At 42.8% G+C, this 22611-nt stretch overlaps 1 protein-coding gene across 1 annotated transcript in view; it reads right to left on the bottom strand.

Moving 5' to 3' along the window:
- The window catches only part of Rnf182 (ring finger protein 182), a 52923-nt gene extending 39299 nt beyond the window's left edge, over window positions 1–13624 (bottom strand). Inside the window, exon 1 of the mRNA XM_036188738.1 lies at window positions 13243–13624. The gene's annotated coding sequence lies outside the window, so the exon portion shown is untranslated. The remainder of the gene's footprint in view (window positions 1–13242) is intronic.
- Window positions 13625–22611: the final 8987 nt, after the last annotated feature.

Here is a 22611-nt window from a genome sequence, read left to right as displayed (position 1 = left end):
TGGCAGACTGAGAGATGGCTCAGCCAGTCAAGAACTTCCCACACAAGCATGTGGACCTGAGTTTGGATCCCTCGCACCCAAAGAACAAGCCAGGCCCCGTGGGTGTGTGTTTGTGATCCCAGTGCTGGGAGTCTTGAGCTCACTAGCAAGCCAAATTTTCCAAACTGGTGTGCTCCAGGTTCAATAGAAATGCTGTCTTGAAAAATATAGTGGAAAGGGATTGAGGAAGACACACGATGTCAATCTCTGGTAACCACAAGTGTGCACATGTGTACACCTATAAATACAGATATACCACAGACAAAAATAGTTAACTAAAATAAAGAGAAATGTCTCCTGGCTGAGACATAGCTCATAAGTAAAATGCTCACCTACTATGTGTAAGGCCCCCCATTCAGTCCCCAGTACCATAAAGCTCAGAAGTAAAATGCTCTTCTACTATGAGTAAGGCCCCCAATTCAATGCCCAGTACCACAAAGACAAGTAAGTGGTTCCTCTAAGTCATAATCATTTCCTCGGCCATCCTACCTACATCTAGCTTCTATTTGTGACATTAGGCCAGCTCTGAATTGACAGTGACATGCACTGCCACAGACCGCATATACTATTGTTTCTCATGACACTTAGTGAGTCATCCAAGTGCCAGGCAACCAAGTACCTTCTGATGCCAGGCTGTGTTACATCCCAAGAATCATAAGCAAAAACAGACGCTGTCTCTGCCTTCTTGGAGCCCATAGTCCAGAGAAGATATTATCAACTTTTTTACATCACATCAATACAAACAAATGGTAGCAAATGCAGCGCCTCACACTTGGACCACTGCAATTGGCTGAACAAGTCTCCCCGCTGCCCTCCAGCCCTTTCACTATCCATTCACTACATGGAAAATTACTGGCCCCTCTCCATCTGTGCTTTCTTTTCGTCTTGAAGTCCTTTAAGCAAGACAGTGATAGTACCAAATTTCAAATTCAAAGAAATTGTACTGAAAAAACAAGACTGTAGGGGTCACAGGTAGACCTGGGGGACCAGTTAGAAGATCCCTGAAATAAAATAAAAGGGAGAAAGCAGTAGATGGTAGCAGAGTGGTAGTGGTGGGTGAGATGAAAAGGATCACACTTGACAGCAGTCAGCAAAGCCAGGCTCCTTTCATTGTGCTCACTGAGGATAAGCTGAGTAACCTTTATCCATAAATCAGAGACCATAACAATGTGAACCAATTCAGTGACTTCCAATGGTTTTAGTTAATATGTTACCATTTTGATCGTCAAATGTCCCTGAAAATACCTTTCATTTATTAATGTGTGGCTTGTAGTGTCTCCATTGTCTGAGAAGAAATAACAAGAATAAAGAAGGTCCAGGTCAGCTGCAAAGTTACAATCTAAACAATTGAACAAATAAAGCGACCGCTAACTAAACTGGAGAGAAAGGGGGTTGAATGTGCATCATTCCCGTGAATCAGCACCCAGTGTCCTGTGTGGTGCACTGGAAATATCAAGAGTAGACACAAGGGTGTGGAATGAGGGGCAGAGTTTCCAGTTAGAGACACATGGTAGAGATTTCTCAGCATTTAAAGTCAGGAGGCCAAGAGGGATTCTCCAAAACTGGAGGTAAGACCAGAAAGGAAAGGACCCAAGCATCCTTTAGTTAGAGTTGCGGTAACTTCAGTGTTTTCAAGATCTGAAGAAGTTCACACAGGATGCTGAGGAGGGGAGCAACTATGTGGACAGAGAATCAAGACAGACAGTAGCACCAGAGGCCACCGGGATTGTTGCTGTCACTGTTCACTCTTTCCTTGCCCTGTGGTGGCCGGAAGAAGACTCCACCTTCAGTCTGGCTGTGTGAAGTTCTTTGGCTGATAGGAATGCTACTGGGCATGCTGAAAGAAGCCTCCATTGTGCATACACGGTTTGGCTTTTACTCTTTTACTGCTCTAAGCTGCTACAAGGACTTTCTCAGGATGCCTGCAGTCCCTTCAGCTTGAGTCCTAGAACCGACACAGAAGGAGCAGATCTAAAACAATCCATAGCTCAGAGTCAACGGCAGATGTATCACAACCCCGGAACAAAGCCACCAATGAAGCTCACCTTCCTTGGCTGAAACACAGTTGGCCAAACCAGTGAGCCAGAGATCGATGAAAATTACTCAGCTTAAAGGATGTCGGTACCACAGCAACACTAAGCAACACCAACGGAAGAAAATCTCTCCTGAAGAAACTGACAATTGTCAGACGTCACCGGCAGGTGGGCTGAAACAAAGATTGGGAACTCGTGCTGGAAGTGTTGAGGAAGAGAGCATTCTGTAGCATGACCAGCAGGGTTGGGGATATGAACGCCTAACTGGAACAGGTTCAAGAGGAGAGGGAGAAAAAGAAGAGAGAACCGTGTCTACAACTATTCATCGAGTTTTGTTATAAGTGAGAGCAGAGAAATGGTACAGATGCTGATGAAAAAAATGTAGGGGTCAGGAAAGACTTAAGATCACAGTGTCACAGTTCATGATGTTGGAATTTGAAACTGATAGGCATGATTCAGAGTCAGAGATATAGTGATTGGTATGGACAGGTGGGGTGCCAGATGCGCAGATCAGAGGCTACGAAGTGGTCTTTGGTTAAGACCATGTACAGAGGATGAGGCAGGAAGAGGTGACCTGGGGAAGAGGAGAAAAACAGAAGACACAGGATGTTTATCTAGGACAGTCAGCTATGACCAGACTGGGAAAATGGGGCAGGATGGCCCACTGTATTTGACCTCACACAGAGACTGTATTTAGTTCTTCACAAGTCCACCAAGCTGCATATGATGAGAGATAGACAATGTAAGCTTACTGTACTGTACTTCTTCTGGAACTGACAGCTGTTAGAAACAAGCGAAAAAGATTGGAAAATCTCTTAGGAAAACAAGAAAAGCATGGAACATTTGGATCTGCTGAGATGACTTTAAAATACCCATGCAGCTGATCAAATATCATGAAACTGTTAACTAGAGAAGTGCAGACTCACTGAGTGAAAGACATCTGAAATAGCAGTGCCATATCCTGGAGCTGGGAGAGAATTGTAAGGAGTGAATGTGAACACATCTGGAGCTACATCATTCAACATGGCTGACGCGAACTGGGCTACTGAGCTCCTGGCAGGTGGTATGTACAATTAAGGAACCTAAATTTTTGTTTTACTCTATTTCAATCAATTTGCATTTAGGGGCTGGAGACACATAAAGTGTCTACTCTACAAATATAACTTTATTGTTTGAGGAGGAGTACATTTAATTTTAACTCCTAAAAAATAAATCCAGATGTTCTAGAAATGTAAACTATGCACCAGATTTTAAAACTGAAAAAGAACAGCATTCATTATCTCATTAATCACTTTACTATTGACTACATGTTGAAATTATGATGAATCTTTGGATACACTGGCTTTGAAAATCTATTATGAAAATTACTTTTTAAAATATGGCTATCTGAAACTTGAAATTACATATTGGATAATGCTGTTCTAAGTATTTAAAAAATCAATATGACCTAGAAGAATGGCTTTCAGTTACCTGTTGCTATGGTGACTATAAATGACACGCCATCCATCAATGCCACAGGAAAAATTATCCATGATGGATGCAATCCAGGTGCAGCATTCAACCTTTGAATCTGTGATCCATGACAGGTATATTTTAGGGGAGAGAGGTCATGCAGCAACTTCACATGGAATGGTTAGGTAAGTAAAGCTTACCTGGAATGGCACCTTCTACTCACTTTCTTCTAAGTGAGCAAGCAGCTTTACAATCTAGAGAGAGTTTAGAATTAGATGGACACTAAAGGAAACAGGTCCCAGGGCTGGAGAGATGGCTCAGTGGTCAAGAGAACTTGTTGTTCTTGCAGAGGACCTGGGTTCAATTCCTAGTGCCCACACAGCAGCTCACAACCATCTATAGCTTCAGTTTCAGGATATTCAATTCCTCTTCTGATATACTCAGACACCAGCCATACATATGGTGCACAGACATGCATGCAGGCAAAACACTCATAAAATAAAAAATAAATAAATCTTTTATTTAAGAAAGAAAAGATTTCTATTAATACTTTTAGTACAGCTATGAATGACTGTCATGTTTTTAATGTTTAAAAGTATCTGACAACTGACAGCTTAATCTTGTGATTCTAATTTTAAATGTGTGATAGATTTTAGACATTCAACTTATTTGGATTGAAATGCTTAAGAGTATTTGATTAAGTCTAGACAATATTAATTTTGTAAGTGATAGAATATTCAAAGAAACTTGAGGTAGTATTTGGGAAGACCTTGCTTACTAAAGTCAGAAATTTGCCCAACAATTATCTGATTTCTTAAAATAAAAATTCAGGTATATTAAATTTACATATATGTAAAATAATTAAGGTTGGAAATGAAGCTGATAATTTGAAGAATTCAGTCTGTTCAATTTGAATCAAAGAGAAGTCAAAGAAAGTAAATCTGATTTGTTTATATTTACCAGATACATAAGCAAAATAAGATATGTAAGCTGACCTTACAGTTCTAAAGAAAACGGCTTCTATTGTTGACCTGTGATGGGTCACATAGTAAGTTTCCTTTCTGTACATAAAACTCACCTTTAATAAATAATAATTAGGTACTGTCCAAATATGAATTCAGTTAAACCTTACAACTAAATATCACATGGTAGTGGTCTCCCCAGTTTGCAAGTTAGTTAACTGAGTACATTCAGATTGCTATAACAAATTTCCATAAAACTGCATATATATACATATATATGCAAGAGAAATTTTCTTGTCATGGTCCTGGAAGTCAGAAGCCCATGATCATGGCATGGGAGCTGGAATGTCTAGTGAGAACCTTCTTGCTGATTCATACGTTACCTTCCCATTAGATCCTCAGACAAGGGAAAGATTAACAAACTCTCTGAGAACCAATTCCATTCATGAGATTTATGCTAATCACTCCAACAAGGCATCACCCTCCAATGCCATCATCACCTCAAGAGTCATGATGTCAACATAAGAAGTTGTAGGGAGGAAGAGAGCATTTGGGCCACTGCAATAAAGAAGGACAATGTATGAAGGTCATGAAGCCACAGAGATGGCAAAGCCAGGTTTCAAATCCAAGCCATCTTCTTCAATTGCTCTTGAGCAACAAAAAATGAGTTTTAATAGGCAGTGTTCCCAAGTTTCTCATTCTTCTTTTTCTCCATAATTGTAAAGTTTCCATGAGAAATTCCAGGGAAACTCCATTGTGTACTTGGAATGACCCAGACAGAAATTGTTTTTAAGACATCTAACTTCAACCTTGATCTTCAACATCAAAAAACAAGGAATTCCCTCAGTGCCCCACTGAGCACAATGCTCTAAGCATCCTTCAGAAGATCCCAGCCTGGAATACACAACAGTCATGGAGTAGTTCTCATTTATTTTCCTATTATAACTTTCAGGATTCACTTGTTTTATTTATGCTCTGTCTGCATGTGTGTCTGTGTGTCACATGCCCGGTTCTTGTGGAAGTCAGAAGAGGGCATCAGATCCCCTGGAGCTGGAGTTAAAGGTCCTGAGCCACCATGTGGATGCTAGAAACCAAACTCAGTCCTCTGCAAGAACAGCCAGTGCACTCAACCACTGACCCATCTCTCCAGCCTGTTTTCTTCCTTCCTTCCTTCCTTCCTTCCTTCCTTCCTTCCTTCCTTCCTTCCTTCCTTCCTTCATTTCTTTTCCTCATCCTATGCTATTCCATACAGCCCTTTCCAAATTAATTTCTAATCTAGGACCCAGTGTAAAGTAAAGCAAACTCAGGGGATTTTGAGTCTACTTAATTCTGCCTTTAATTCTAAAAACTTAAGTCCTCCCCCTCTTTCTGTTCCCAACCCCCGCCTGTCATCTGTAGCCAAGCCGACTCAACAATGATACCCTTCCCTTCCCTACCTCCTGAAGACTGCCTAATCCAAGGTGAGCATGCCTGCCATTCACAATCTACCCACTAGGCAGCCCTAAGCACCAGCTCTTTCCAGAGCATGCATAACTTCATTTCACCCTCCCTGCAGCAGGAAGACATTCTTGGGTTTCTGATAATTAGCAGAGCCATCGTGGTTAGCTTCAGATGGAGAGTTAGCCACACACATCATGTTTTTCCATTTACCAACTCCATGTACTGCTGGATAAACTGTGGGCAGTTTATAGTTAAGAAGACAAGGTTACTGTGGAGACCAGGAGAGAGAGCTTATATAGTACCCTTAGTAGGGTTCCTCACACCAAGTAAGTGCTCACTAAATAAAAGCTAAGGTAGTATTTACTATTAAAAGACTCTACAAAACTGTGGGTAATTGCTGCTTCATAGATACCTGTCTCATACTTAATCCCACTTTTCATACAGCTTAAAGAAAACAGGCCCCTGAATTTAGAACTCTTAATCATTGTTCTACTGAGAACAAGAGAACATGTGTTATGGGGTCGGGGAGCAGATGGGAGGCAGTGGATAAAACATGAAGAACATTCAAAAGACAAGTGTAAATTGTAGAAGATCCATCTTCTGTTCTCTTTGACTAGAAAAATCAAAGGGGCTTAATCATAACCGATGTCATAAAACTAAGCTAGCTACTGTTTTCTTTCTTTTACATACAATCTTGTAAGTCATTGGCCTCAGAACCCACATAAGTTGAAAATGGAATTGTAATATTTTATTTTTAATAATATAATTCAAATAACTACAATTTCAAATATTACCTTGCCCTCATAATACATTTCAAACTTCAGAAAACTGAAATAATACTATAAGGAACCTGAGCCAGCTCTTAAAGCATACTGACTTTGGAACTAGATCCAAACATCATAGTTCTACATGACATGAAAGTCGTTGAAGTATCTAATTAAGAACAGCAGACTTCTGCCTGCCTCATACTTGGTCCTGGAAGTAAACAAAGCCCACTTCTGTTGACAGTGTACATTGGGGAGGGGGCTCAAGAGTTTCTGTATCACTCTTTTTTTTTGTGTCACCAGCCAGCTCCCAAATCATGACATGGAGATTTATGACTGGTTATTAATGTTCATCCTTATCTTATGCTCGTTTCTCGCTAGCTCTTATAACCTGTTTCTCTTCATCTACGTTTTGCCTCAGGGCTTTCTACCTTTCTTTCGTTCTGTATGTCCCACTCTATGTCTGGCTGGCTGGAGGCTGCCTGGTGGCTGGCCCCAGGTGTCCCTCTCTTCCTCCCTCTTTCCTTCCTCCCTCTCCCGAGCCTAGATTCCTCCTTCTACTTATTCTCTCTGCCCGCCAGCCCTTCCTGTCCCTCGACTGCCTAGCTATTGGCTGTTCAGTTTTTATTAGACCAATCAGGCGCCTTAGTCAGACAAAGCAACGCATCTTTACATAATTAAACAAATGTAGCATAAACAAATGTCACACATCTTTACATAGCTAAAGTAACATTCCACAACAGGTTTCTCTGTGTAGCTCTGGCTGTCCTGGAGCTCAATTTGTAAACCAGGCTGGCTTCAAACTCACATCTGCCTCTGTCTCCCAAGTGCTGACATTAAAGGTGTGCATCAACATGCCTGGCATGACCTATTTAAAAAAAAAAAAAAAAAAACCACAACCTGTAAAGTTCTTAAAGGAGGTAGGCAATCAGAGAATGAAAAGATATCCTACACAATCCTTAGGACACATCAGAGATAGCCCCGGAAAGAACAAGCAATCTGGAGTAAGGCCCTTCATGAGACTCGTGAGACATTTCTGTGATATATTTACAAGAATCCAGTAAAGCCAACACCAGGGGAAAGCCATGTTCTTGTAGCATGTAAATTCACATCATAAATACAACATCAAGCCCCTTCCGAAGTCCCCTTCAACTAACTAATGTATTCTAGACTCTGAGGAGAACAGGAATAGAGCCAAGCATGTGGCACGTGCCTGTAGTCCCCGCATTAAGAGACCAAGGCAAGAGAAACATGAGTTTGAGGTCAACTTCCGCTTCATGGAGAACTTGTGACTAGCTGGGCCTAGGCTACAGAGTGAGACCTTGTTTCAAAACCAAACAAACATGTCTAAGTGTGATGGTGCACACCTTTAATCCTACTTGAAGGCAGAGGCAGGCAGATCTTTGTTGAGTCTGAAACCAACTTGGTCTACATAGTCAGCTCCAGGACAGCCAGAGTTACATCCATCATAGAGACCCTGTTCAAAACAAACAAACAAAAAACAAATAAAATAAATTTTGAATCATGGACTGTAAGAAAGTGTTAGCTCACACCTATAATCTCAACGCTCAGGAGGCTGAGGCAGTCCAACTTGGTCACTTGTTCTAGTTCACACTGGACTACATATTTAGCTGTAGACCAGCTTGGGCTATAGAGTAAGATCCTGTCTCAATTCCATCATCCCCCAAAAGAAAATAATGCTGGCACATGTGATATACAATAAAGAAATGTATCTTATTCTGTGACTTCAGGTTTTGTTTCTCCTTATGAAAGAGATAGGGAAAAAATAACAAAAAATGTCCAAGCATAATAATTACTGCTGTTATTTCTACACTTAGTATATATTGCTGAATAGAAATTAAAGCTTGTTACATTGCTTAACATAAAGCTCAAAATCTGATAGATTTTTGTATACCTTTAAGTTAACATAACAGAGAAAACCTATCAGAGTCATCACCCATAAAATAAGGGCAATGGCCAGTACCTGCCTCCTAAGGTTCATGTATAAAAATAACAAGTTCATATTTGTAATGTGCTCAGCATAATGCCAAGCACACTGGTTGTTACTGATTGACTGGCTGATAGGTTGATTGATTAACTGACCAATTGGTTCTAAAAAAAAAAAAAAAACAGATGGAAATCCAAATGACTGCATTCGAACAGAAAATCAATATATAACCAGAGAAAATGCCAGATAGGATCACAGAGAAGCCCCTTCCCATCAATTTATAATTCAAAAGCTTGAGTAAATATCTGTTCTTCAACAGAACTATACTTAACACCACATCGTGCTCAAACTGCATAAAGGGCCTTGTTTGGCTTGAATGACTACAGTTAGCAAGGAGGAAAGACAGTTGACGAGCGATCAATACTCAGAACAAAGCCCATTCAAACACTCCCAACACTTGAGACAAGCACATAATCTATAGATCCACTGTAATCTTGAGTATCTAACTCTCATACCTGGCCAATTGGATTCCATGGCCTTTATGGAGAAAAATGTCTTCTCAGCCCTTCACGTCTGGTTTGCAATGCTCAAAAGTGCACATACGCCAAAATTCCAGAGACACCCATTTTAGTCAGAGAGGAAAGTGGGTCTCAGCCACCAGAGCGAGCACCCCTGGTGTGAGAGTGCCTAGTCTCAGAAACCCTAAGTAAATGACATTAGCTGATTGCCAGGGAGTGCAAACTCTGAAGTATTGCAAGGACTTCTGGAGCCGCCAGTCTTTCCTCTCTCGTCTTGAACACTGGGCCCCGAGGCCCCCATGTGAACAGACCTCCTTTTCACACACTGAACCCTCACCTCCCAGTTCCATGTTTCACTTTTGACCGATTTGAAGGGAAAAAGCGAGAATCTAGCATAAGGCACTTGAGGATGTGACTGATCAAAGAACTCACAGAAACCCAAATGCTCCTACCCGCTGCAGAACCACAGCAAACAGCCAGACTGAAGCACACGGCGTGCAAGGCAGGGTTTCTAATATCTTTCTGGTGGAACTACAAATTAACCAGACCACATTTTAAGGAGCAGTTCTGAGGGTATAAACAGTTGCTTTTAACCAGTATGGAATTAAGTGGTAACTTTTCCCCTAAAAGAAATGAAGGCATCAAATTAAGCCACAGGAGTGGACTGGGGTGGCCGATCTAGTAAGTTAAAAACAGGAAAATCCAAGAAATAATCAGAGCGTGTATAAACAAATACTTCTTCAACCAAAGACTTCCAATAGCTTCATCTATAAGAAGGAAATACTTGGGCCAGGCGGTGGTGGTGCATACCTTTAATCCCAGCACTTGGGAGGCAGAGCCAGGGCAGATCTTTGTGAGTTCGAGGCCAGCCTTGTCTACAGAGCAAGATCCAGGACAGGCACCAAAACTACACAGAGAAACCCTGTCTTGAAAACAATAAAATAAAAAGAAGGAAGTACTTGGTCCACATTTGTTAACTGTGTCTGGATCTATATACTATGTAACTGTGACAAGTAACTCGAAGGTAAGAAAACTCAGTCTTTTTCTTCGAACTATACTTCCACCTCATAAATATAAACATACACATTTTCCACCCAGCACTTAGAGTTTACAAAATAGCTTTAAATTATTGTATCCTTCCTTAGAGCACAAAACTGGAGTATACCCACAATTGTTTTTCCACATCTATCAATCATTACTAATAATCAGTGCCGCTAAACATCCCTTGCTGCCACCATGGCCAGCATCTCCCCACCTGTCCTCAGCACAGTGGTTACGATCAATACCCATGGTACAGAGTGGGTCAGAAAATGATAGATTTGTAGTACTTAGCCTCGAGGTCTCAGGGTCGCCTCTTCTCCAGCCACATATCTAAGCCAGTGTTTGGGTAATGAAGTCATTAAAATCCTATCATCCTTCAGCAATGTGATTTTATAAATGCTACAGCACATTGCACTAGATGCTGAATTACCAAGCAGTAACTGTGCTATCACAGTGCAACCAGAAATTGCAAGAGAATGATGACCCAGAAACAGCCAACAGAGGCTCAGTGGCTTTAGGCTGCCAGGCAGCCTTTATGGTTACAGACAACTGACTTTCAACTGCACAAAGATAACGTCAATTGGAAGTTAAAGAAAATTCCTGGGCTTTCTTTGGTGTCTATCTCTGGATACATTTGGTAAATTTAAAGGACAAGATTCATCAGGTCTAGCAACCGACCATACCATCAATTACCAAACTGTAGTTTAACAACTTGGACCAAATGTTAAGGCCCGTTTTACTTTGTAAAAATTCAGACTGTTAAATCAGAGTGTGCAGGGGAAAGACTAGCACCCTTGGGAACTCTGGAGAGCCACGATCAGCCCTTCACACCTAAGGGCGTGCTTGTTTCCCCCAGGTGGCTGATCTGAGTCAAGGCCCTAAGGTACATTCTGCATTTCCTACTGTAATAACACGACTGTCCCGGTGTGGCTTTCTTTTAGCACCTGGTGAGATACACACTGCAGAATGCCAGTGATACATGTAAACATACACCAATACAGTTAAGCAGTACATTCAATCCGTGGCTGTTTATTTCTATTTACTGGCTTTATTTTGGAAGGGAGCACAAAATGATGCTGTTTTGAAGATGCCAAACTATTGAATCGTATGCCTGTGTGAGCTGGCATGGAAGGGTGAACAGGAGCCCTTGTCTTGCTGTATTATCACCAAGCAGCTCTGTGCTTCAACACTAACTAACTGTGAGCCACAAACACCCAGGCTAGAATTCCCAGTGTGGGTTTCATATAGTTACATGTACAGAGTCCCTGTACTCGAATGTTAGGGCTGCTGACAAAGAGCTAAATAAAGCCGCACTCCTGGTACCTTAAAAAGAACTCAAATTGTATTTTTAGGACAAACCGGGCAACTACATTTTGTGACTGTGCAGTGTGCCTTCATTTGTGATAGCCTGATTGCCTTTCAGGCAGAAATGAGAAAATGCTGATTTCCTCCCCTGCTTATCTCCTCAAACCCGCTCCACTTCATTTTAATCAGGCTAGTGTTTCATTACCTCATCAAAGGGTATTTAGTAGAGCATCTGCAAGAGCCATTCTGCAGGTAAAACTCAGGTTAAAAACAAGCCCAATTGTGGAATAATCTGGAAATTACTGTAACATGAGTCCTTTAGTTTCCAATGCAGTCTTAGAATGAAGTGGCATTACTCAAAATTGCGGGCACACAAGAACTGGCTTAGGAACCCAGTAATCAAACAAGCTAACAGGTGTTGGAATCCCAAAGAAAGAGGAGGAATATTAGATGATCACTCTGGGCTGACACCTCCTGTAGCTATACTATCTAGAATTCTAATCAACTTAACCACAACTCAAAATGATAGATGTTACCGGTTCATTAACTATAATATTAGCTAACAACAACAACAAAAATACAGTTCCGATCATTCGTTCCATACAACGTTCTCTAACCTACTTACACATGATTTTTCTAAGTTGAGTTATACAACTTAATCAGGTGGCTCTTTTCAGTTATCAACATAACATCTGTCCCGGGTTAATACCAGTGACATCAGCACACGTACAATTTCCCTAAGTGGTCAACTGTAATCCTGAAAAACAGAGTCGTCTTCCTCTCACGGTCGTACATATCATTTCTAGTGCTTCCCTAAGTCTTCACTATGACATTTTCAATTCTTTTCTTTGTGTCTGCAACAAACTGTCATGAAATAATCTGCTGACTTGGGGCCATTGAAAAGGAGTGGTACCCACAACTTGAGCAGGTCCCCATCCGGTACCCCAGTGCCCTTGGCAACTGCACCCCAGTCCTCGCCACTACACTGGTAAACACTGATGCAAACGCCGCCTGGATACCTGCCTCCGGGGGTGCTTTGGATGGCTCCCTCGCAAAAATACACAAGGCATTTTCCCCTTGCCTAAAGCGTGAACACAATGTCTTCCAAAAAACAATAGCAACGATGTCAGTGCCAAGTATCTCGATGACGAGGTATTGGTTCCGCTAATAGCCTGGAAAGGCTAGATGAGGAGCCTGGGTACTCTTTCCCACCATGCAGTTCCAGGTTCAGATTCAAAACCCTAAGGAACTTTAGAAACCACTTCTAAATGCGGGGACCACAAGCGTCAGAATGAGCTGACTTTTCGGAGGTTTGTTTCAAATTAATTTTTTAAAAAAAAAATCTCTCATGTGTTCCTCTTACATCTATCCTATTCTGTAAGAAATTAACCTTACAACACGAAAGTCCTGGGGCAATTTTGTTCCCTTCTAAAATCATCAAAGGCGATGGAGAGAGGTGGGAGAAAAGAGAAGATACCCCGGCAGGTGGTTATGACTCGGCCCGCCCCTCAACTTGGTCGGGACAGATCAGACAGTGTCGAGGGCTCTGTCCCGCGGCCCGGCGCGCGGCCCGAAGTTTGCTGCGGGTGCTGGGCGCGCGGGGTTCCCGGAGGCCGTGCCTGTGGGTGGCATTAGAGTGGCCCGGCAGGGCATCTGGTGCATCCCCGGGGCGGGTGGACCCCACACTCAGGAGCTCCTGGGACCCTTCCCGGGCCTCAGACTGGTGCGCGCCTTACTTACCTGGCCAGCGGCGGTGGGGGGGCGGCTGGAGGACGGACCGGAGGATCGATGGGAGGACCGTGAGCCGCTCCCGCGGCGGCGCCGGGGATTAAGGGAGGCGCGGCGGAGGAGGAGCCCGGGAGCTGCGGGCGGGCGGGCCGCTTTGTCTCCACCGCGCACAGCCGACCCTACGTCACCATGGCAACCGCCAGGGCCGGGGCCGGCCGGGAGCCTGAACCCCAGAGGCACCAGGGTTCAGGACCCCGCCGGGCCGCGAGGCCCATGCCCTTCTCAGCAGATGGGCTGTGCAGCCGAGACAAGGACCCCACACACACACCACCACCACCACCCAGAGCCACGGCCACCGTAGACACTCCCGAGTCTCAAGAGTCCCTTGCCAAAGACCGGGAGGATCCAGGGAGCCCTAAGCCCAGAGCCAGATCTTATTGGCGTGCCAGCACTGCTTTGCTTTCTCACACTGGACATTCCAAAGCCCTAAGGTCCCCATCGCCACCCCATCTTTCTTCTATCAAGCTGTGCCCTCGAAACAGAAATTCACTTAAGGGAGAAGAAAGGGCGATACAAAGTGATAAACTATTGAGCAACTGGTACCCGGTGCTCCCTTTGGGGCTGCTGCAGCAGGTACTAAGCAGCCAACAGAGGACAACGCCCCCCCCCCTTCCTCCTCCTCCTCCTCCTCCCTCCTCCTCCTGTGCCATCACCGGCCCACAGCAAGCTTTGATTCTGCTGCACTTCTGGTCTCCCGCCAACCAAGCCAGGCACCTGCCTTGCCAGGGGCTCCGGTAGAAAGGGAAAGGGGGCCTTTACTTCTGGTTATAAACACAGGATGCTAAACCACAACTTTCACACACAGGCTGCAATGTGGATTCGAGATGCTGCCACACTGCTTAGGGACTGATTACGACTGCTGAGCACCTACCACGAACACCCAGTGACTGTGCCACAGACTGGCCCAGTACTGCAGACTGTGACCCTTAGGGAAGGAACTAGGATCCTTTGGCACAGTCTAGGCATCCTCACACGAGGAAATTTTTGGAGTAGGAGGGAAAAGTACTAGCAGGCCTTGGGGTCATGCTTCCTTTAAAGGGCAGAGCAGGAGGGCAGCTCCCCCCCCCCCCCCCCCCCCCGTGAGTCATCCCTCCATACTGTTTTCTTGAAAGTTCAGTGATTAAATCCAAATCCTACAGTGCCTTCCTTTGGACCTCAGAGAGCAGGGCACTCACTTCCTGGCATTTGTGAATCGCCAAAGAAGTGTCGATAACATGCTAACCCCCTGGAGAGCTGTTGTTTTCTGGGCTTGCTAGCGATCTGACTAGGATACACCAAAACAACCGTATTTCCAACCGAGGCCATACGTATTAACTGATGAAGAGGGAAGATTCATTTTATGTAATAATATGAAAACATTTCATTCCTGAGGAAGCATGCCTACTCTTTTTTGATGAGAAGGTTGGTGCTTCCAGATGAAGTCAGGAGAAAGAAATCTTTCTGACAAGCCATTAAGTCATTTGGAGACATGTATCAAAACTCAAACTGCATGTATGTTTTCCCCAGCTATCTGAATCTGAAAAGTGTTACACAGAGACCCATGAACACGTAATGAGAGCTATGCCAGGTTGCACATCCAGCATTGTTCTGCCAAAAAGAAAAAAAATTAAAATAGATTGTATGTCAACCAACAGTGATCTGGTTAAATAAATTTGGTACAGTTGCACTGTATAATACTATGCATCCATTAAAAATAATAAAACGCACAATAAATACGTACTAAGTTTCCTATTGAAAGAATGCTGTGGACACCTGCACCCCAGAATCATAGTTTATGTGAGATTATATTGCGGGTTTCTTTCCATCATTAAAAAAAATATTTGCCCCTCTCCTCTCTAGCTCCCTCTCTCTCCATAGCACGTGATCTCTCTCTTGCACGTGCTCTTTGGCAAAACATTGTGCCCAGAGGGGCAGTGGTGGCACATGCCTTTAATCCCAGCACTCGGGAGGCAGAGGCAGGAGGATCTCTGTGAGTTCGAGGCCAGCCTGGCCTACATAGTGAGTTTCAGGACAGGCTCCAAAGTTACACAGAGAAACCCTGTCTCAAAAAAACAAAACAGAACAAAAACAAAACTTTGAACCCAAATAAACCTCTTTCCTTTATAAAGTGTCCAGCCTTGAATATTTTGTTGTGGTGACACAAAACGAGCTAAGAAAGACAAATAAAAGGGAAAGAGATGAACAAGGAAAGGGGGGAGGGGGGAGGGCACAAGAGCAGGGGAAGGAGACAGGATCCGTACCCCACAACCTGAGTAGGAATGGAACGGACTGTTGCTACCCTAGACAATTCAGCACTGTTTAGACTCTTGGTAGTTGTTCTCCTAAATGAGCATCTATTAGTCTGGCAAAGAATTAAAACCAGGGATTCTTTATCAATTCATAAATAACAAAAACATTCATGGACCAATATAATATTGCCTTGAATGGAAACTGAATATTCATGGACCTACATATTATTGTATTGATTGGAGACTAAATACAGAAGAAAGAAGGGTCATTAAGTGACCAATCCCACCTTCGAACATCAGGCATCTAGAAAAATCTGCATGGGGTCCCTACTTAGAGAATTCCTGAAGAACCTGGTTTTGCCTTAATATATGAGACAGTCTTCTTGCCTGGGCCTCCTTTTCCACTGGTGACTTCTTAAATCTCAACATGAGCCATACAAGATAAGTATACAAATCAATCAAACATTTACTAATTATAAATGGCAACTAATTTTCAAAAATAATTCTTTAGTATATGTAATTTTACTTTTTATTGAAGATGGAAATGAATTTGTATTCTAATGAAATGGGTGTGCTTATTTATTTTTTCATAAAGAATTAAATCTTGGCTCAGCACTGCAGGACATGGAACATCTCTAATGTTGTTGAGAGTTGGTTGATATTTTGTTTTTATAGTCATCAGTACTCAGAAGGCCACTTCACCTAAATGCATTAATACTAAATGGCAGAAGTAGGTTTAAAGCCATTTCAGAAATTGTTGGAAATTCATTCTGTCCTACTCCCAAGCCAAAATCACTGGATGATTTTTTTTTAATCAATTCAAATCTCAAAGACCAATTTTAAAAATCAAACATTCTAACAGTATATAACCTAAAGATAAGTTAATAATATCTTTACATGCTGAGAAATGGCATCAGGAAAATATCTGAAGTCTGTGTCTTCGGTAATGATGAAGTCATTGTATTTCTAGTGGGGCAGAGAACATTATTCACAGCATGCCATAGTTTTAAAACCGGGTAGTGTTTGTTGGTGGTGTGTGCATGGAGACATGCACAGTACAAAGTGCATGTGCTGTGTGTTCAGAACCAAGGCTGCAGGGACTTCTTGGGATGCAGCGTGGGCTCACACAGCCAGCAGCTCCTTGCACTCATTTATCACTACATTTTGGATTAATTTTTGGTCATTAGCATTCCAAACCCTTTAACTGTGACCCTCACCTTCAGTTACAAAATCACATCACACAGTTTAAGGACCTTTGGTCTAGACATTCACATTTATCTGGGAGGCTTAGCTTTAGCCTAAGCTCTGCTTCCATACCACCTCTTTGGCAGAATTAAAAAGTTGTGAGCAAATTATCATTCCCACTGTGCCCTCTTTCCTGCCGGGTGGATCACAGGAACAGATTAAAGAGGTAGCTTTAAGCCAGCTATCTAACCTAAAAATGAAGGGACTGTAATAGGATATTAAAATCATTGTGTGGGATTGGAGATACCGCGAAGCAGTTAAGAGCACTTGCTGCTCTTCCAGAGGACCTGAGTTCAGTCCCCACCACCCACATCTGGTGGCTCACAACCACTTGCAGCTCCAGGAGACCTGACACTCTTCTGACCTCCATGGGCATACACACACAGCATTCCTAACACTTATGCATATACACACATGAAAATAAATCATTAAAATTACATGATATGTCTCTGACCGTTGTGATGGCTAATGCTGGTTGTCAACTTGACTGCATCTGGAGCAACTGACACACAAGCAGCTGTGACTCCTGTGAGGGAGTCTCTTGCTTTGATTGTCAGAAGCAGGAAGACCCACCCTAAATGTGGCCGTACCTTCCGGTGACAGCAGAGACAAAAGGAAGAAGGGAGACTCGCCTTTTGCCTGCTTGCCCTGGTTCTCACTGTCAAGTTCCTCTGTCCCCTTTGCCGGTATCAGAACCGACTTCCAACACAGACTAAAGCAGCAGCTCTCCAGGAATCCTCCAGGCCTTCAGCACCAGTTAGAACTGCTGAGACATCCAGCCTCATGGGATGGACAGCTGCAGGAGCCTCATCCTCTCCAGTGCGAGCCGGTCATCATTAGACTGTGAAGACCACATCCTGTAAGCCACTCTAATAAATCTCCTTTTAGTATATATATTATATTTTAATATGTGCATATTCATTCTATCAGTTCTGTTCCTTTAGACTAGTACAACCATTACAACTGGTCTTTTATATTCTCATGATTTTTTTAATGAGATTAATTAAGAAATTCACTTTCCTAAAGTGATTCTCTGAAGCAAAACAGTCCAATACAGCAGCCACTAGCCGCATGTGAGTTAGCCATTAGCTAATCCAATCTGACATGCAAACAAAGTGAAAAGGGCCAAATCTTTGAGACTTAGAACAGTAAGATTTTTAAGTAAGTAAGTACTACATCATTAATAATGTTGATATGGATTACATATTGAAATAATACTTTAGATATATTGGATTAAATAGAATATATTATTAAAATTATAACACCTATGTCTTTTCACTTTCAAACACAATAACTAGACATTGTTAAAATTTACCTATGTGCCATATTGGACACCATTTAAAAGTTGATGTTTATGGGCTGCACACAGGGTGAGATGTGAGACCAAGAAATTTAAAAATTCAAATAAATAAAATAAAATTACCTCATTAATGCTCATCAATATGTAAAGGGTAATTACTAGCAAATACTTTCTCTTTATAGAAAGCTATCATAAGATTTTGCTCATACCAATGAAAGAGATACCATAATAGAGGGAGACATTGTAGGGATAGGGAGAAACTGGGTGCTAGGGAAGTTCCCAGAAATCCGCAAGGACGACCCCAGCTTAGACTAATAGCAATAGTGGAGAGGGTGCCTGAACTGGCCTACTCCAGTAATCAGATTGGTGAATACCCGCACTGTCATCGTAGAGCCTTCATCCACTAAATGATTAAAGCAGATGCAGAGATCCACAGCCAAGCACCAGGCAGAGCTCCAGGAGTCGAGTCAAAGAGAGAGAAGAGGGATTCTATGAGCAAGTGGGCATCAAGATCATGATGGGAAAACCTACAGAGACAACCAAACCAAGCTAGTGGGAACTCATGAACTTTAGACCAACAGCTATGTAGCTTCCTTGGGACTGGACTAGGTCTTCTGCATAAGGGGACCCCTGGAAGGATCAGGATCTATCCCTGGTGCATGAGCTAGTTTTTTGAAGCCAACTACCTTGGTGCAGGGGGAGGGAGTTGGTCCTGCCCCAACTGAATGTACCAGGTTCAGCTAACTCCCCATAGGAGGCCTTACCTTATTGCAGGAGGGAATGGAAAATGGATTGGGGTGGGGCTGGTTGGGGGGTGGGAAGAGGGAAGAGAGGGGGATCTGTGGTTGGTATGTAAAATGAATACAAAAGAGAGGCATGAAAAAAGTAAGAATAAAATAAACTCAACAATGCTGAGGGAAAAACAAGATTTTGCTCATGCATGTAGATTTTAGAAACATTTCAGCCAAGACACTAATGTGAGACTGTTCACCCTGAATCTGTCACCTGTGAAGGGGGACTCACAGTGAGATAGATGGGGCCCTGAGTATAATCTCTGAGGCTGAATAATTTCTGTTTCTGTGTTTTAATTATTATTCTTCGTTACAGCTCTCACTAATTTCGTCTACCTTCAGTTCAGGCTAGCATCTCTAGCTCATGTGCTTCTCAACCTTCCTAATGTTCCAACCCTGGAATACAGTTCCTCGTGTGTGGTGACCCCCAACCATACAGTTCCATCATTGCTACTTCTTAACTGTAATTTTACTACTGTTATCTATCACAATGTAAACAATTTTAGAGCTAGAGGTTTGGCAAGGGAGTTGTGACCCACGGGTTGAGAACCATTGCTCTAGATGCTCAGAAAAGAGTTAAACCAAGTTATCAGAGTTGAACTCTTTCCCCCATCAACCAGGTATAAAGTTGTCAAAAATAAAACAGGTATTTGAGTTACCAGAAAAACATTCATTGTAATTCCATCTTGATAAATATTAACCTTTCCAGATTTACAAAACACAGCAAACACCCTCAAGTGGTTTGCAAACAATGTATTCTAATAAAAAATTCCATCATGCAAAGTAAATGACACCTCCCTACTGAAGCATTTTTATAAGAATTTTCCTGTTCTATAATTTCGATTCTGTCCTTCAAATGATAACTCATATTTATTGTACAGAGTGTCCAAGGTCACAATGTCCACACAGTGAACTTGCTAGACTCTAAAACACTTCACACTACAGATTTTACAAAAGGGAACAGAACACGTGTTCATTTTTACTTCCTGACATGACCAAACGCTAAAAGAAAGGTTTGCAAGAAGGCTCAGATGGCAGAGCCTGTCGGCCTGAGTCAGATCCCTGGAACCCACATAGAACAGACTCCCACAATCTGTCTTCTAACCTTCACATGCATGTTGTGACACCTGTACACACAGAGAGGCGGGCACATGCACACGTGCGCACACACGTACACACACACTGTACACAAATTTATATGTAACTGAATTTTTTAAAAACTAAAAGAAAAACAACTATCCTTTTAAAAAATCTTTAAATTATTCGAAAGCCTGAGTCCAAATGTGGTTCATTAAGCTCTAAATTTTGGATGAGGCAGAGAAAAACACAGACTCGGCAACGCTCCCTCATTACAACCTCAGTTAGGAAGCAGCTCTTTGGACCCCTGCCTTCCAGCCATGTTCTGACACTGTTTAATGAGGTGATGTGAACACATTCAAAACACTTGTAAAACACACTTGTTTTTGTCTTAAATTTTAGCTTAAAATATTCATTTATGGCTTCAAGTTTCCTTTCTTCTGGAATTTTTAAAATTCATCTGAGAGGTGGGGGAGGGGAGGGCAGCATTTGGAACGGTTAAAAGGCTGGAAATTCAGAACTCAGAAATTCCTCTCTGGCTGCCCTAAGGTACCGAGGGTATATGCTCTAAAGAGCAAATATTAACTCTCGTATCCTGGCAAGTGGAGGGGAGCCACACTTTCACCACTGTCCCCCAATGGTGTGGGCATCCTCATGCAAAGGGGCCTGTTGGTTTATTGGCCTCAACTTGAAACCCCAGAGAGCAGTTCAAGTCAAATTTGTTTCAAATGCTGCAAAGAGGTACCCTATTAACATTCTCAGTGCCTTCATCTCACTGATCTTCCAAGAAATAAACCTGAGTTGATATGAGTTCTATGTACGGTACATTGGCTTCCAAAAGACTCTGGCATACCCTTGTGGCTTTAGCAATAAAGAATTTAGAGGCTAGACAGTGGCTCCCTGGGTAAAGTCCTCAGTAAGCGTGAGGGTCTGAGTTCAAATCTCCAGCACCCATGTAGAAGCGGGGGATGGCAGCATATTCCAGGGCTGGGTGGGTGGAGGGGTCAGAGACAGGTGGATCCGGGGGCTGCACTGGCCCACCAGCCTGATCAGAGTGGTTAATGCCAGGTTCTGTGCGAGAACGAACCTGTCTCGAAAAATAAGGTGGAGGATGATAAAGAAAGCACTCAATGTTAACCCCCGGCCTCTACATACATATGCACAGGCAAGTGCCCTATGCAGAGCTAGCAAGCAAGGGTGAGTGAGTGTGTGGGGTGGGGGGTGGGGGGTTTGTGGAGGGGGAGGGGAGAAAGAGAGAGAGAAATTTAAGGACATCCAGCCTTTTCATCAATGCTCAGTCTCAAAACCCACACTACAAAGATGTAGATAGGCTCTGAAATATCTCTTCTGCTAAAGCAGGTATGATGAAAAATATGAACAATAATCAATCCTGGCCAAACACAAACGCTGAGCTGTCTGGCCTATCAGTAGCCTTGTGAGAAAAGTTGCTGCTAACAGGAGGAACACTGCCCCTCATAACTCTGGAGACTTGAAATAGAAGTAAACCAGACAAGCCGGGCGTCGGCAGTGGTGGCACACACCTGTAATCCCAGCACTCGGGAGGCAGGGGCAGGCGGATCTCTGTGAGTTCGAGGCCAGCCTGGTCTACAGGGCAAGTTCCAGAACAGCTAGGGCCACACAGAGAAACCCAATCTAAAAAACCAAACAAACAAACAAAAAAAATTAAATCAGACTAAGAAAGATGGTCTTACTCATCCTTCACTAGCCCCCTGTATTTATTATTCAGTCCACTTAAAAATATAGACATATTACTTGCCAATGAGAACCACATGGAAACAAAAAGTTAAAAAATAAGTAAATAATTTGTAATTCTCTGGCAAGAGTTCCCCACGGCAAGACTCAACATGGTTATTTAGCCAAATTATTCATTTGACATTGAGCAGATCACATTAAGGCAAAATTTTCGGTGGACTTTAATCTGGTTCAAGTAGATTTGGTTGGGAAATGCTGTTTAAAGAATATTTTGTTTCCTCCTCTTCAGTGGTGAAGCCCACATCTCTTCTCGGGACCTCTCTGAGCCTCTCAGACTTTGAATAGCAGATGTTCCATTCCAGCTCAGGGGGGCATAGCCACCATGGGCTAAAATCTCTGAAACCATGAACAGAATAAGTCCTTCTTTCTTAAAGTTGTTTCTGGTCACAGCAAGAGAAGAGTAACTGATACAGCATCCACCATTCCCACCTTCACAGCCTGCCTCATCCTCTGGCAAGAATACATCAGAACGTGAACCACTTCTAATACTGTCTATCGAAGACATTCCCTTATTGACCCCTCATACAGTCACAAATTAGTCTTTAGCACGATTAGAACGGCTTATTCCCTTGTCTATTAAATGAGGGTGTTGAGGCCAGTACACTTTCATAAAACATTGATCAGAGAGATCCCATGAGGCTCTAATGTCATAACACCATTGGGGTAAGAGGCTAGAGCAAGTATCAAAGGGGAACCGTGTGTTATATGCATCATTATAATAGTAAAAACATTTCAAAGGCCTTCTTGGTGACCAGATCTTCTGAATGGTATACACCATCTGAACATTCTAGACCATCAAAAGCAAGCCGAGGGTGTTGTGACCAGACAGGTTCTTCATGCACAAAGTATGCCACATGTCAGAGGAAAAAGACACATGGTAGTGTTTCCCACTACACCTTGCCATCCA

This window comes from Onychomys torridus, chromosome 5, assembly GCF_903995425.1.
Source record: "Onychomys torridus chromosome 5, mOncTor1.1, whole genome shotgun sequence".
NCBI classification, from domain to species: domain Eukaryota; kingdom Metazoa; phylum Chordata; class Mammalia; order Rodentia; family Cricetidae; genus Onychomys; species Onychomys torridus.
Note: the sequence above shows the minus strand (reverse complement) of the source record. Positions and strands in the feature narration are given on the sequence as shown.